Here is a 16,691-nt window from a genome sequence, read left to right on the forward strand (position 1 = left end):
AGCTACTGAATGTTCCTGTGGTCCCCTCAAGGCTACAGGAGGAGTCCTACGAGGACGAGCCGGTCCACCTGATGGAGGCCAGTGGCTGCGGTTCAAAGCCAACACAGACTACGTGGACTTCTACTGGACCACACGGAGGCCTTCAAACCAGACCAACAAGTTCACCGACTCCCCGACTCGTGGGTCTGAGGATGCCGCTGAGCCTCGGTCCAGCCGGCCTCCTGTCTGTGGGTGTTTGAGGGCTGAGAGGTTTGTGGATGCATGTGAACATGTCTGTGTTGAAACAGCAGCTTTGGACTCAGTAACGCCAGGAAAAACCAAGAGCTCCTTTATTTGTGACTTCCACTAAAAAACTGATGAAAATAAGTTTGCCAGGGTTCTGACTGATAACAGATTATTAAATAATGAAAATAATAGTTTAAATATTCCTTTAAACGATCCTTTTAGGTCTACATTTCCTTTACACTGACTTCTTGGTATATGTACAAGTATTTTGGGTGGAATATACCACTAAGCCCAATGTTCAAGGGTTCTGGGAATATACCATTAAACCAACCTTTTAGGTAAATGTTCCAGGATGTTGAGTAGAATATACCATCAGGTAAACCTTCTAGGTCTACATTGGAAGATTTTAGAGTAGAATATTACTCCAAACCATCCTTTAGGTCTACATTTAAGGTGGAATACTCCTTTACACCAAGATTTTTTTGGTCTACATTGAAGGATTTTAGGTGGAATATTCCTTTGAACTTTGAAGTTTTTAAGTTTATGTTCAAGGATGTTGGGTGGAATATACCATCAGATCAACCTCCAAGGTCTACAGTAGGGAATTTTAGGTGGAATATACCATTAAACTCACCTTTTAGGTCTACATTGGAGGATTTTAGGTGGAATTTTCTTCCAAACCGTCTTTTAGTCTACATTTAAAGATGTTTAGGATGGTATATTCTTCCGAACCAACTTCTCAGGTCTAAATTTCAGGTGGAATATTCCTCCATACTAACTTTTTTGGTCTACATTGAAGGATTTTTTTCTAAACCACCCTTTCGGGTGAGGTTTTAGGTGGAAGATTCATTTTAACCAGCCCCTCAGGTCTCTTTGAGGATTTTGGATGGAATACTCGGTTAAACCAACATTTTAGGTGCATGTCCAAGGATTTTTGGTGGAATGTTCCTTTAAGGTGGATGTTTGAGGACCTTGTAGGTGGAATACTTCCTGAAACCAACCTTTTAGGTCAACATTCAAAGATTTAAGGTGGAATATTCCTTTAAACCAACCTAAATTTCATGTTTTGATCATTATCAAGTGAGAAACCTCAATCCAGACTCCTCATAATGACGTTTGAGATTTATGCTGCTGTTATTTGTTTAGTCCAGACTAAATGACAGAAATCCACAACTGTAATTTTATTTCAGGACTCAGTTATTAAATGTCAAAACAATCCATGTGACTCTAAAAACTCAACAGCTGTACAAACTCTAAGATTAAACTCTCCACAAGGATCCAAAACACGTTGGACTTCTACATGAGAGCTTTAATTATTCTTCATCTACTTCCTGAAAAGTTTGGTCAATAAAAAAGACAAAAACTCTATTATTATTATATAAACTCTAATATTTTCAGCTGAACTAAAGACAGACTTTGTGATTTATCTGTTCACATGCTGTGTTGTCATAAACTTACTCTTTCAAATAAATAGCTGCCTAACCCCCTGGAAACCAGCATTTGTCCTGTTTTTGTGTTGCTCCTCGGTGACCCTATACAGCTGGGTCGTAATGTTTTTTGAGCAACACACCATACTATGACGTTTTTACAATGATGGTTCTACTATGAAACCAGTTTGACATGTTCAGGCGTTCTTTGTGTGAAAACTCAGAGATTTCAGGTATCAGAAGGTGGTTTTCAACTTTCTTTGTTAACTTTCTGCTTCAACTTTAAACTAAATTTCCTTCACTAACCCAGCCCTCTGGACTTCCAGTAAGCTGTGTTCCTATTGGCTGTCCAGGTGGCTGCTTGGTGTTATCAGGAACACCTGAGCAGCTCAGTGTCTTCCTGCTTTATTTAGCTGCATCAAACATTTCCTCTGCTTCTCTTCACCAGTGAACTGGGTTTGGCTCCATTGCTTTAGGTTGTTCTTTAGGCGTTGGCTTGCAGCTTCCAGCAGTAAAATCGTCTTTAATGTGTTTCTTGGTGTGTTTTAGGGCTTTGTACTGGATAGTTGTCTTGGTAAATGTGGTTCTTTAGCCACAGTTAGCACATGGTGCTAATGTGTGCAGTGATTAGTGGATTTGGTGCAGCTGAGTTGTGTCTTTATCTTGGCTGTGGTGAGTCTTTAGAGGTTTTTGGTCAGACACATTCTGTATTCTTGTTTGAGAACCAGCGTTGGTTGTCCAGAAGGTAAGAGTTCCTGTCCTGATTCTCTGTTCTCAGAGGTTCTCTGGTAGGCTGCAGGAGACTTTAGCGTTTGGGTTGTGCTAGTTTGGTTTTTGTACGGTTTCATTTGGATGACTATCTTGAGGCCCCTCCATGGGGTTTAGTGAGGTTTTCTGCAACAGTTCTACAAAGCAACCTGCAGCAGAAGAGACTTTGAGAGTTTTAGGAAGTTCTGGAGACCAGACTTTAGAGCAGCAGAAACATTTGTCAGCAGTTTGAGCAGGAGAAGGTGATCTTCAGAGTAGAAATGAGACGGAAACCTTCTTGACCCGTGTAGTGAGGTCCTGTACCAAGAGTTTGAGCAGGTTGTGAAGAGTCTGTAGTTCTTTGGTCTGAAAGCACAAGAAGAGTCGACTCATTAAAGGAGAAAACAGGAGATATTGTTGGTTCTTCTGTCGCTCTGCAGTTTCCTTAGACTGAATATCAAGTTTATATTTTAAATGATTTACCATGTGAGCCCAAGAAGACTTCAATAAACTCCCTCCATCCCCTGGACACAACAGATTTTATTACCATGTTAAATCGTTTTTTTTTTTTTAAATGTTTTTGAGTTTTAATCATAGTTTTAGCATAGTTTTTTTCTCTTTGCTTGTTTAGTTTTGTCATCTGTGTAAAAGGTGCTAAACAAATAAAGTTGAATTGATAAACTGAATAACTGACTAACTCATGATTATGACAATAGAAGTATTTTCATTGTGATTTAAGGGTTTATTTCATTTTTAAGGTTGGGGTTAAAATCTTGACAGATAAAGAAGATTAAAGAAATAAACTACATAACAAAAAGCAATTAAATCAAAGAAATTTTTTTTAATACAATAAGTTGTGTAAAATTTTTTTTAAATGTATTTTTTAAATGTGTAATTGTCTAAAATATTTTCTCTGTAATTTTTAATAATTTTATTGTAAAAATTTTGTTTAATTTCATAATAACATGTTTTGTATCTTGTCTAATTATCTAATTCAATATTTTGTCAGTTTAATATCATTTAATTGTATTTAATGTTTAATTTTATTAAACTGACAAAATATTGAATTAGATAATTAGACAAGATACAAAACATGTTATTATGAAATTAAACAAAATTTTTAAAATAAAATTATTAAAAATTACAGAGAAAATATTTTAGACAATTACACATTTAAAAAATACAATTAAACAAGGAGAATATTAAACCTTTAAAAAAAATACAAAACATTTAATTACATTAAACCTTTAAAAAGACAAAACATTTAATTAAAAAATTAAATGTTTAATTAGAAAATTACATCTTAAAGACAATAAAACTTCAAATAGGAATTAAACATAAAATACAATGAATCATTTCAAAAGAAAATTAAAGATTAAAAGGTGGTAAAACATTTAAAAAGAAAAACCTTAAAGACTTAATCGAAAAATTAAATATTGGGGGAGAGAAAAAAATTCAAACAAGCCGATAAAACATTTGAAAAAACAAACATTAAAAAGACAAAACATTTCGAAATCAAATCAGACATTAGCAAAGAATAAAAGGTGAGAAAAGAGCAAAACTAAACGTTTAAGAAGAATCACACTAAAGACAAAACATTTGAAAAGACACCAGTTAAACTTTAGAAGATCAAATTAAACAGAAGAGACAATAAAACGATCAAAAAGAACAAAAACGGATAAAGATATTAAAGCTTTTTCTAGTCTGAAACGAAAACATCAAGTTGTTTCTTCAAATGTTTCCTCTTTCTATATTCTTGGTTTGATTGTGGATAGATTTACTCAGAACTCATTTCAGAAAACTGCTTTCCAGATAAAGTCTACTAGTAGTTGAAGGCATTTATCAAACTAATGTTACCTTCTGATCTCCACAAACTTTACTGTTCAGTGAAGAGAATCAAAGTTTGTTGAGGATTTCTAAAAAACCCACAGGTGAAGGTCTGAGAAGAACTCAGATGGATGGTCTAAATGTGAAATCAAGACTCATGGTCACAAGTTTTAAGGCTTCTGTTAACCAGAAAGTTCAAACTAACAGAGAAGTATTGAGAAACCTTTAAAATTTCAGTCTTCAGACTGTCTGAAGGTTCAAACTAACAGAGAACCGCTCAAGAACTTTTAGGTTTTCAGCCCTCAGACTGTCTGAAGGTTCAAACTAACAGAGAACTACTCAGGAACTTAGAAGATATCAGTCCTTGGACTGTCTGAAAGTTCAATCTAACAGAGAACTACTGTGGGACTCAGAAAATTTCAGCCCTCAGACTGTCTGAAAGCACAGGTCCTGAGGACTCGGGAGGTCTGGAGGCTTGGAAAGTCTTGGAACTGAGGGTTCAACCCCCCAGCACAAAGGCTAAAGTCCAACCTCCTGAGAAAAACGGTCGAGTCGAGACTTGAATAAAAAAAAAATTCGAAAACGACAAAAAAATAGATGATAAATGCGCAAAAAAAAGAAGAATTAGTATCTGAGCGAGTAGCTCAGGAGGATAAGAAGAGGACTACCAAGTGGAAGGTCGCAGGTTCGAGACCCACCACTGGCATTTTTCTTTCTTTGTCTTTGTCAGGATTTTGAGAAAATTTAAGAAGTGTCTGGTCTTGAACCAGCGACCTGCAGCTCCATAGGCAAATCCTTAACTCACTGAGCTACAGATCAGATGAAAAGAAATAAATTCGTCGTCCCTTTGGCATCGTAGTTCCTGCAGTGACCACATGGGTGGAGCCAAGGCGGAGTCTGGGTGGAGTCAGGGCGGAGAGTAGGCGGGGAGGTGGGGGGGAGTAGAGGGGGGATGCCGCCACCCACCTCCCCCCCCACTCTCCGCCCTGACTCCACCCAGACTCCCCCACCACCCACCACACCTTCCCCCACTCAACCAGTTCTTCGAGTCTCCACGAGTTCTTCGAGTCTCCACGGGTTTTCCCGAGTTTCTGGAGTTTCCACGAGGTCGGAGGCAGAACAAGCTGTCATGAAGAGGTGTTGAAGTCGGCCAGGATGGACTGACTTTTTACAGCGACTAGAAGGAAGACGACTAGAAGAGCAGGTCTTTAACCACCATCCATAAAATCCATGGAGTCGGCTCCAGAGAAATGAAAGAAGGTCAAATTTTATCAACCTCCATCCAGATGTTCAACTTCATATCTTTACTTGGACATTTTTAGCACCACAAACCTTTAGTATCACACTTTATTATCCTTTATTAGGACTTTAATGGAATCCACCAGTAGATTTAGTTTTTGTTGACAAACTTTATTCTTGTCGTCGTGGGACTGCAGTATTTAAAACTGTTCCTTCTATTTCACCTCATGTTTATTAGTTTTACTGGAGAAAGTTATTTTAGTTGTCGATTAGTCTCTTAAAAACCAAATAATAAATTGGATTAGTCAAGAGGTTTAAATTTCTTACTTTGTCATACTTTAAATATGACAAAAAAATATAAAAATAAAGTGTCTTGAGACAATTTGACCTGTAATTGGTGTTATATAAATAAAATTGAATTAAAATTGTATGTATCTTGTAATGTTGGAGTAATTCAGCCATATATGTTGGAAAACACATTTTCTTTGACCATTAATCTGTTGATTGTTTTCTCCACTAATTCATTTCTTGTTTTGGTTTATAAAATGTCAAACCCAAACATATTCAGTTTACTGTCATAAAAACCAAAAAGATTTACATTCATGATGCAGGAATCAGGCAGTTTTTCACTTTTTATCTTAGTTTAGTCAGAAAGATAGTTGATAATGTGTGAATTGTTGCAGCTTGTGAGCCGTAGAAGGTTTTAATCTTTGGGGCCGAGCGTCAAAAAACATTTAGAAACCAACATCAACAAAACACTCGACAAAGATTTGAACATCATTTGCATGACAATGTAAAATTAAAGGACATTTATTTCCAACGTAAATGTGTGATATTCATCCTCTGGAGCTTTCTCTTCACATTGTCTTCTACCTGGACTGGTTTGGTCGGGAGCATGTGCAACAAACATTTGAAAAACTGCTCTTTAACATCAATGAATGACACTGAAGTTTAATTTCTACATAAATGAGAGTGAGTCTGGATGTGCTGCTCTGTCATTAACTCCTAAGTTTAGGGAAAGTTCAAACAAAAGAGGACAGTTCAGATAAGACTTGAGAATGAGCTTATTCTGAACAAACATCTCAGATTTTCTGAGCTTCAGCACCTCTAGCAAGATATTTTAACAACAAGCAACTCAAGAGATCCAGAAGTTGGAGAGAGTTAGCATTAGCTGAGCCAAAGAACATGTGGGATGCTAACCTAGCAAACATTTCAGACTTTTCTCTGTGAATTCTGAGAAATAATTTCGTATTTAATGACAGAGCTACACATCTTAACTCAGTCTCATTAAAACAGACTCTAATTCAGTGTCATCCATCCATATTAAAGTGCAGTTACCCAAAATGTTTGTTGCATGAGCTCCAACAAAACCTGTCCAGGTCGAAGGCCACTTTGGCAAACAGGAAGTGGAAGATTCCAAGCAGATTTATAGAAGGGGGAACCGGACTGTACTAAGTGTGGTCGAGTATAAAGGGGTGTTTTGTGGGTTTTTAAGGCTGATAATGATTATTAGTGAGACATTTGGAGTCGATATTCATTTGCAGTAAATGAAAGTATTTAAAATCTTGGAGTTAAACTTACAAGAACACAAACTTTAACAGAAAACTTTGTTGATACGTTTTTGTTTTGTTTACAGATGTTAAGTTAAAGGAGTTTTATTCGTGACGTATAACCAATCAAATCACTCCAGAAGACAGAGCGACCACAGGTAGATTAAGGTTCAGAGCCAAAGTAGCACCATTTTTAAACGTATTTATTTCCGTAAATCAGTAAAAAATAAAATACTGATAATCAGTAAATCAGTCAGCCCAGAATTACTAAAATTCTACAATGTATGTCTCTTTCCTTTGACTTGTTATTTGTACAATATACGATGTATATGATGGTGTTTTTCATACCAAAGGCTATACTATGATGTTTTCTAAGAGACATACTGTTTGTTCTGGCCCTGGGCCGCTGCACTCCTCCTCTGTTGTTTTCTGGATTGTACTCAGCTGCATGCCTTTGTCCACCCGGCCTCCGTTGACTCGTCCCGCCTGCCGTCTCTGGAGCTGAAGCTGGATTGGAACAGACCAAAGTACAGTCCAATCACGATGCCAGCTGCCTCTCAAAAGGCTCCTTCATCTGGCAGGTGGCAGCACTTCTTCTGAGGGGAAGCTGAGCTGGCTCGGCAGAACTTTGGAGATGTGTTCCAGTGGTTGGTGGATGTGTGGGGAGATAGAGAGGGACCTGTGAATTGTTCAGAAAGGAAAAAAGAGAACCCATTGGTAGTTTTAGTTTAGGGTGCTACTGCGGTGTGTTTTTGGGTTTTAAGAGGTGAACAGGAAGAGTTGTTTTTTTGCGTATTGATTATCTTTTACTTTGTTCCTGGTTGGAATGCCCATCAATGTCAACATGAAGTTCACTTTTATTTCTGTTTATTTATTTTTATTTTACTAACACCCATTTGCTTTTAACCCCCTCACATGTTGTGTTGTTGTAAACTTACTCTTTCGAATAAATACTCGTCTAACCCTCTGGAAACCAGCGATTGGACTGTTTTTGTGTTGCTCCTCACCTACTTCAGACAGCCAGGACAAAACAACATTTTGTGGACCAAAGGCTATACTATGATGTTTTTAGAGCCACATGCTATACTATGACGTTTTTTAGAGCGACATGCTATACTATGACATTTTTTGGACGACATGCTATACTATGACAGTTTTAGAGCGACATGCTATACTATGACGTTTGTTGGGCGACACTCTATACCAGGGGTCACTAACTGGCGGACAGCGGTCCGGATCCGGACCCAGACGCCGTCTTATACGGACCGGACCTGTAATCAGTAAATTGTAACGGGATTTGAAATTTGACTGGTCGCTTCTGTTTTACCGGCACAGCTTTCCCAGTGTTTACGGCATAAGTTATCAGCTCAGGAAACACACAGACCAATTACGTACGAGTTCAGCCATCCCACATGACGCTACTCAGCCAATGACGTCTCTGCATTGCAGCTGCTAAACATCACAGCTCTGCGTTCAGAAAACAGTTGAGAGGTGAGGGACAGACAAAAAAGGAAAATGAACAAGCGACACCGAGAGGGAAATAGTCCTGCACATGCTGACCATGTTTGGCTCAACATACAGCTGGAGGCACCTTTCTCAACTATGAACGTAATCAAAACTGAATATCGTTCCACACTGACCAATGAGCTCCAAATGTGTTTGAGAACGACCCTGACATCATTCAGACCACAATTCAAAATACAGTACACAATTCAAAAAATACTGGCAGGGCAAACTGCAGCTCAGTTCTCCCATTAAGCAGCAGGGATATAAGGGGAGTAACAAGACAGGAAAAAAAAATGTAAAAGTGTTCAATTGTTTACATTTTTTGAGATTTAGGTATTGTTAAAGATGTATATAAGCTGGTTTGGGTTGTTCAGTCATTATTTTTTCAAGTTCTGCACTTAATTTTAAGATGTACAGTTATATCAAAAGTTATTTGTTAGTAAATGTCAAAATGTTTTTGAACCGTACTGAATTTATTTGATTTGATGGTCAGTTACTGATTACATGCACACGCTAATAAAACTTCTAGGTTACATCATCATATATCGCACTAATTGAAGTTAGACTTTATGATGTTATGGACCTTTGCTTTAATACATTTTCTCTGACTGGATCTCTTTGAATTTTAGTTGAATACCCCTGCTCTATACTATAGGCTTTTTAAATTGACACATTACTATGACGTTTTTTTTTTTGTTTTAGTTTTTTTTGTTTTTTAGCAACATATAAGAATTTGAACAGTTTTAAAAATTACTATACTTTTACTTGTGCAATGAAATATTATTCTATGGCATTTTTTAGATGACATATTATACTCTGATGTTTTCTTGAATAACATACTAGTTTGACAATATACTGCACTATGACATTTTTTGAACCACATATCATACATGACAAGTTTCGGCAACATCCTATCATTTTGAACTTTTTGAACCACATAATAATCAGTTGGGTTTTTTTGCCGACATGCTATACTATGAACTACAGGCCATACTATGTTATTCTTGAAAAGTATACTATACTTTGACATTTTCTGAACTACATCCTATACTATGGCGTTATACACAGAGTGCTTTGGTTACATGTTGATTTATAATCTAGATTTTTTTCTGTTTAGTTTTTTGACGGGATTACCACAGACCTGACCGTGAACACCGCTGACACCCACCTGAGGGAGACGCTGCCTAAGATCTCAAGGCTGCTTGGTCGTGGTCTTTCTGGTCCTGCTCCAGAATGCCGTCATCAACTACGTCTTCTTTTGAAGAGGCCCTCAGATGCTGCAATCTCTGACCTTAAGGAGGAACTGCTACTTTCACTCTGTAACGAGACGGCAGTTATTTTAAAGACCCAGCTCCTGGTGGCTTTGAGTGAAAATTTAACACCCATCAAAACGGAACTACAGACAGGTAAATCTGAGCTGTTGGTCAGTATTTCAAACATCAAGTCCGACCCGGCTGCCCTAAAGCACGCTGTGGGTGAAACGGAAACTTCACTCTCCACATCACCGACAACATCGTCACACTCCAAAGCAGAGCACCTGTCTGCTGAACTTTTAAAAGTGGACTATAAATGTGAAGAATGTGACCAGCAGCAGACTGTGAGCAGCGGAACAGATGTGATGAGAAAGAAGTCATTTTCTTTTCTCTTTTCTTTCTGGTTGACTTGATGCTGTCAGATGCAGATGTTGGAGCTGATTCTGATCTTTCAGGATAAAAAAGTTGCTTTTCCTTCACAGACTTTTCAGGAAATTATTCTCTCAGGTTTTCTCTGCTATTTATATTTTTATTATCTGTGATTATTTCATTATTTCTTTATTGTAAAAATAAAGTTTGAGGCATAAAGACTCATTTAGTTATTTTATTCCTGAAATCTTTGATGTAGCAGAACTAAACTTCCATTTTCCTTCTTGTACTTCTGATACTAGAACTAAACGTATCTTCAACACGGATCATCTGCTGTTAATGAATCAGCAGCAACATCACAACAACAAATGAGACAATTTTCAACAAATTAATGAAACTGACGTCATTTAAAACTATCAGTCTGTTTTAGTGTCAAATTAAAGCTGAATACTGACAACTAGAACATCAACGTTACTGTTTTAATCACATCTAAGTTTCCTGAACGTTACATTAATGTCAACCAGCCACAGTTTTATGAACTTAATGAAACACATTACAGGAACACAACACACTTCAGCTGTTTACATGAAGCTCAACACATTAGCTTGATGCTACGTTAGCTTTAATCAGGCTACTACAGAGCAGCTAGCTCGGTTAGCATCGCTAACATTAAAGCTAATATTTACTATGCTAACTTTCTTCTCTGGTCAACACACACTGAAACAAACTCCACCAACATCTGGAGTGCATGGCACACATTATATCTGACACTAAAGCTGCATATAAAGTGCATTAAAAGCGGCACCGATACGAAAATAAACATTTACTTACCGAACTATCAGAGTCCTTTCAGTGTCTGCTGGTAGAATCAGCCAAAGGTAGAAAACTGGTTAAAACAAGCCAACGGGCAGGAAAACTGTCTGCTGCTCCACCGATAAATAAACCAACAGTTATTATATCAGAATTAATCCAAACGAGGAGAACAGAGTCTCTGCTGCCCCCTCCATAGACCTGTCAATCATTCCAGACCGGACTGTCAATCAAGTAGTCCCGCCCCCTGGCTTCGCAAAACTTTAACGCTCTATAAAAAAATCAATATTGATTTATTTTAGGATCGGCCACCTGATCTTTCATTTTGACCATGAAAACTAACTAAAAAAATATGTATATACAGTCTATGCACCGTACTCTGTTTGGCTCCACACTTACTGATGACCATTTCCGGTCTCAGAAAATGAAAAAACTGACCTTTTTTCGTTTGTCTCTTACTGATTTTACTTTCTTGTTATTCTAAATATAAAACGAAAATCAAAGCATTTTTAAAAAAAAAAAAACTTATATCCCTTTTTGATCATGAATAGGAAAAACGCCTTGTATTTAAATTTTAATTTTTGTATTTTAAAAGGAAAATCAAATAACCACTCGTTTTTTGTTTTTCAATACCCGTTTCAGAACGGAAAATCCAATTGCCAAATTCGTACACGGACCGTGGTGGATGTCTGGTGTGTGTGTGGGCTGTGTGTCTGAATGTTTTTGGGAAAAAAAAAAAAAGTGGGACTGAAACGAGTGAGAGCTCGTATCTGTGCAGGCTTCAGCCGAAAACTACAGTTGTAGTTGTCGGCTGAAAAACTACAACTCCCGGCAACAACGTCACTTCCTGTTGATGGGGACGGGAGCCTCTCGGGTATGGACACATAAGAATCATGTGACAGGTCATAGCCACAACGTGATCACGCTTATTTCAACGTAAGAAGTCCTCCAAATACCGGTGGTCTGGTTTATAAAGAGTTTTGTTGTGTGCGCTTTATTGTGTATTTTTACAAACCCATCACTGCAACGAAAAAGCACCCTGAGACCTGGTGAATGTGTGAAATGTTAGTGTAACTCCCCAGATTTTATATGCAAAAAGAATTATCGATCTATCTTATCTGGTTTAAAATCTACAGCCAATCAAAAATCAATATGCAAAACGTAGCGCCGGCGCTACGCTGGGTTCTAAAGGGTTAATGACTTCTGCAGGTACCTGGACCACACCTTGGAAACCGCTGTCCTTTAGCAGCATCACTTGATGAACATTTCCGCAAATCAAACTCAACAGAGCAAAATAATTCCACGTAACACAAAATTTCTGCTTATATCACCCACATGATTTTCATGCCATCTCTTGTGTGCTGTTTTTATTGCTACTACAAAAGTGTAAAGTGCATTAGATACAATTACAGCACATGGAAGCTTCATTTGTAGATGTAGCCTCTGTTTACTTTATTATAGTCTGACAAGTATTTGAGTCAACAAACCAGCCTCCATTAATAATGCAGAAGCTGCAGAAGAGGGACTTGAGTACCTATGATTGCTTTTTATTTAATTTTGCATCAGTAAAAGTAGTAGATCTACAGCTGATACAGGATAAAAGCTCTATTCTAATTCAATGGAATATTAAAACTAAATATTCGTGGCTCATGACTTAGGATGAGAATAAAGTTTACTGACATCAGGAAAAGTGAAACAGCAAAAGAGCAGTTCATGTGAGCTCTGTCAGTATCAGTTCTGAGAATTCTCTTTGACCTTTGGGTATATATTGTAGTTGGGAGGGAGCCAGATTTAATTTACTGGCCAACATGGAGACAACTAGTCTAGGCAATATCTGTCCTTGCAGACTCAGAGAATTCCAACATATCTTCCTCCTACAATAACTGTCTTTGTCAAGTGATGTAGTATGGTGCCATAAGGTCTGAATCTGTTCACGGCCTTACGCATTCAGTGGTAAAAGAGAAAACAAGGTTCAAAGGGTCAAAGGTGGTAACTTGCTCTAACCTATAGGGTGATTTAGGATGATTTCAGCTAACAACTGCAAGGAGATACCTTAGCAAAGGGAAAGAGTATTTTTTTCCTTCACAATAGCATTCTGTTGTTTTTAATTAACTTGCATGAATGGGATAAAATGATGATGCCATTTGAGATCCCAGAGGTCAAAGTCAACTTTCGACAGACGTGAATGTAAAGTGCAACCTGACTGGTTGGTGGAATCACAGTGCTATAATTCCAGTTTGTCATCTAGGTTGTCTCTGGAAGTGGTTCATTAACATCTACAATTAATTTTGCTGTTTCCCAGACTTTTCATTGTGTGAGAGCAGTGTCCATCAGCAACACACTCAAAAATAACTTTTAAGTATGCAAACTGAGTGTTCTGAGTTGCCTTTTTTTTGACAGTTTTCCAGCATAAACACACTTATTCAGAATGGTGCTTCAAATTGGTTTATAGTGTAGATTTTGGATACAGTTAATGAGGCAAACTGTACTTATATACAGCCATGCTTTGAGTTAAATGCTAATGTTAGTGTGCTCATAGTGACAATATTACTGAAGTTGGTAGATTATCATTAAAATGGAAGTACAGCTGATGCTGATGGGAGTTTGTTTTGTAGGCGCTTAGCATGAATGTATTCAGAGAGTTGCATACAGTGCCACCACTCAGCCCTGCTGCCAATTTGTCCCAGCGGTTCCTTGTGACACTGGAATTAAATAAAATTAGATTTTAATTTTTTTTAATAAACCAAAATTGTTAGAGATGACAGTAAAACTGGTGACAGAACACCTCCAAATGCAAACAAGGTTTAACTCTGTACATTGTGAATTTTTAAGAAAACTGTAGTCAGGGAAATTGGGGGTAACACTAAAGTGCATGTGCTGTGGGCTGGACAATGTGGGAGCAAACCTGGAAGTTAGAAAATGTTTTGACTCATGCACCAAGTGAGCAATTTTCATTGAAGTGATGGGGATCATCTTTTAGTTTTATAGTCCTCCTGAATGGTGTCATAAAGTATTTTGAAAATGTAAAAGTTGTTCAGCAAATATATAAAATAAATAAATAAATAATTGCAGGACTTTTTGTGACATAGTTGACAGATATTTTAGTTGACATTTTTGTTGCTTTCAGGCCTAAAATCAACATGGCTGCCTATAACCAAACACCACATGGCATTTTTAGAGAAAGATTCTTCTAAATATTATGTTTACAATTGAGTAAAATTGAAATTGAAAGTTATTTATAAAGATATTGTAGTAAACCTGTTGACATGCGATAAATCCACACTTGACTCACACACTATTTTATATTAAATAACTCAGAAAGCCTTGGAGTCTGGCCAGGCTTTTCTTCAGGAGGAAATGACATCATGTGGAGCAGGTCATGTGATCTGGAATTAACACACTACCTTGAGAGGTGTTTTTGTAATGGGTAACTTAGTTGAAAGTGATTTATCAGACAGATACAATTATTTATTTTCCGTATATTCAATATTTTGCCAAAAAATATCTGTCATGATTATCTCAACTTAATTAAAAAAAAAAAAACATTAAAAACTGTTTTTGAATAAACTCATTTTGTTATTGTTTAATGTGGGAGCAAACCTGGAAGTTAGAAAATGTTTTGACTCATGCACCAGGTGAGCAGTTTTCATTGAAGTGATTGGGGATCATCTTCTAGTTTTATAGTCCTCCTGAATCCACCATGGTGTCATAAAACTAAATATTTTGAAAACTTAAAGGTTGTTCAGCAACAGATGCTCTTTGAATGGTTAAGACTTCCATGGCTGAAAAAAGAGTTTTGCTGGGTAAAGAGAACACATTTTTGTGGTGTAGGTCAGGCCAGCCTACCATTTGAAAGAATACAACAAAATACAAAACCTTCCCAGATTTTTGATGACATTCCTGATACTGTGGTCGTAATCCCATCTCCACTTTGTAATTCACTCTTTACCCCAATTCTTACTCAAGAAAATTCCGACATACGACAGCAGCTTGTCCACTCTTTATTATTCTCGATGTTTTTTTTATGTTCACAATTTTTACACTAAGTATCATACAATCATATTATGACTGAGGAGAGAAGTTGTAAAGGGACATTTCTAAACGTGTCTCCGGTACAGACGGTGCTCGAAATGTGTGTTCAGTAAGGCCCTACATGCACACGCACACGCACGCACGCACGCACGCACGCGCACACGCGCACACGCGCACACACACACACACACACACACACACACACACACACACACACACACACACACACACACACACTGATCAGCACTTGAAAGGAACAGTCATAATATCCTTTTCATTATGAGGGTTGATTCCCAATGATTGCTATTACAACAGACACTCAGATGTCAAGATTTTCTTTCAGCCACATTTTTTCTGCAGTTTAAATACTGTGATATTGCTTTTACACCGACCTTGAATTTACTGCTATTAGGACAACTGAACAAATGTGGATTTCTTTTCCAGTCTTTGTGAAAAAAGTGCATTTATCACATTCATTATTACTTTTTGTTACATTTACTGCTAAGACTGTTAAGACGCTGATATATTTCTATACTTCACATGAAGAAAAACTATCTTCAGAATAGTTTGGTTACACAAGATTATTTACAGACTTGAACAAAACAGAGATCTCTACATGATTCACTCTCAGCAGGAAGTACCCGGCTCACAGAAACTAAAACAACACAAGAAACAAAACAAGACTTAAAACGTTTATAGCCACACTAGCAGTCATGAGGAAACAGCACTTCTGAAGGGTGAATAATTGAAACAACTTATTGCTATTAGATCTACCACTAGAGGGTAAAAAAGAATAAAGTTTGCCCTGAAGGGGGCACCAGGAGGAAGATTACATCAGGCTCAGCTGCACATCTTTTAGGTTTGCTTCAGATGAAATGCAACATGAATTTTAGAGAATTTCCACACTTACACAGAATATTAATGTACGACTCATGCAGATGTCTTTTTACACACATTTGGGTTTGAAGATGTTCATGCAAGTTGATCATATTTGAACCTTAAAAAAACAAATGTGGCTATTCTGATGATGTCCCTCCTAAACACTGGACAAGTTACAAAAATGTCATCAATTACACATTACAAAATGACAAAGCTACTAAATTAATTCATGAATTACTCAGATGTTGGTCAAGGAAATGTTATGTTAATGTTTATATGATCAATACTTTGTCGGACGAGTATGCAATAAAGCATATTACTTATAGTCAGAAATTATAAATGCAATAACATTATGCACAAAGTGGTAGAGTATCAAGACCATCTTGATCTTCTGAGGACGGAAATGAGTTATTTTCCAGTGTTAGAGATGTCCTTATATAGATATAAAGTAGGAGCTCAGATATGTAGTTGTTTTCATCGACAATATTATATAATAGGCCAATCAGATAACCCTGTGTGTAAATGTTGTCCAGTCAGTAACACTATGTAATCAAGAAAGAGGCCTAAAAGAATATTTCTGCTATATGTTCAGCGGATCCAGGTTTGTACTTTCTGTTGTGTTTTCTGTTATTTGAAGATTAACTAGTAATGTTTGTTTATGTCACTGACTGGGTTCTTGCACACCTAGAGCCTCTGTTCTTAGCCTCAGCTGCTCTCAACACTAGTTGTATTCAGCCTTAGCTATTTACAAAGTCAGCTGTTCTCTGACTCATAAAAAGTGCATCATGTTAGCTTGTCAGTGTACTTATCATCTTTCAAATGTGGAT

At 37.2% G+C, this 16,691-nt stretch overlaps 1 long non-coding RNA gene across 2 annotated transcripts; it reads right to left on the minus strand.

Annotated features, from left to right (window-relative positions):
* Window positions 1-203: 203 nt before the first annotated feature.
* On the minus strand, window positions 204-11,125 carry LOC129349031 (uncharacterized). 2 transcript variants are annotated; one of them, XR_008601827.1, is made up of 4 exons: window positions 10,975-11,125; window positions 9,690-9,838; window positions 7,400-7,694; window positions 204-2,765 (listed from the first exon to the last, which is right to left on the minus strand). It is a non-coding gene; the product is annotated as an uncharacterized LOC129349031 (long non-coding RNA). The 2 variants fall into 2 exon arrangements; XR_008601826.1 differs by lacking the exon at window positions 204-2,765 and having other exon boundaries at window positions 7,234-7,694; window positions 10,975-11,122.
* Window positions 11,126-16,691: the final 5,566 nt, after the last annotated feature.

Source organism: Amphiprion ocellaris, chromosome 5 (assembly GCF_022539595.1).
Source record: "Amphiprion ocellaris isolate individual 3 ecotype Okinawa chromosome 5, ASM2253959v1, whole genome shotgun sequence".
NCBI lineage: Eukaryota > Metazoa > Chordata > Actinopteri > Pomacentridae > Amphiprion > Amphiprion ocellaris.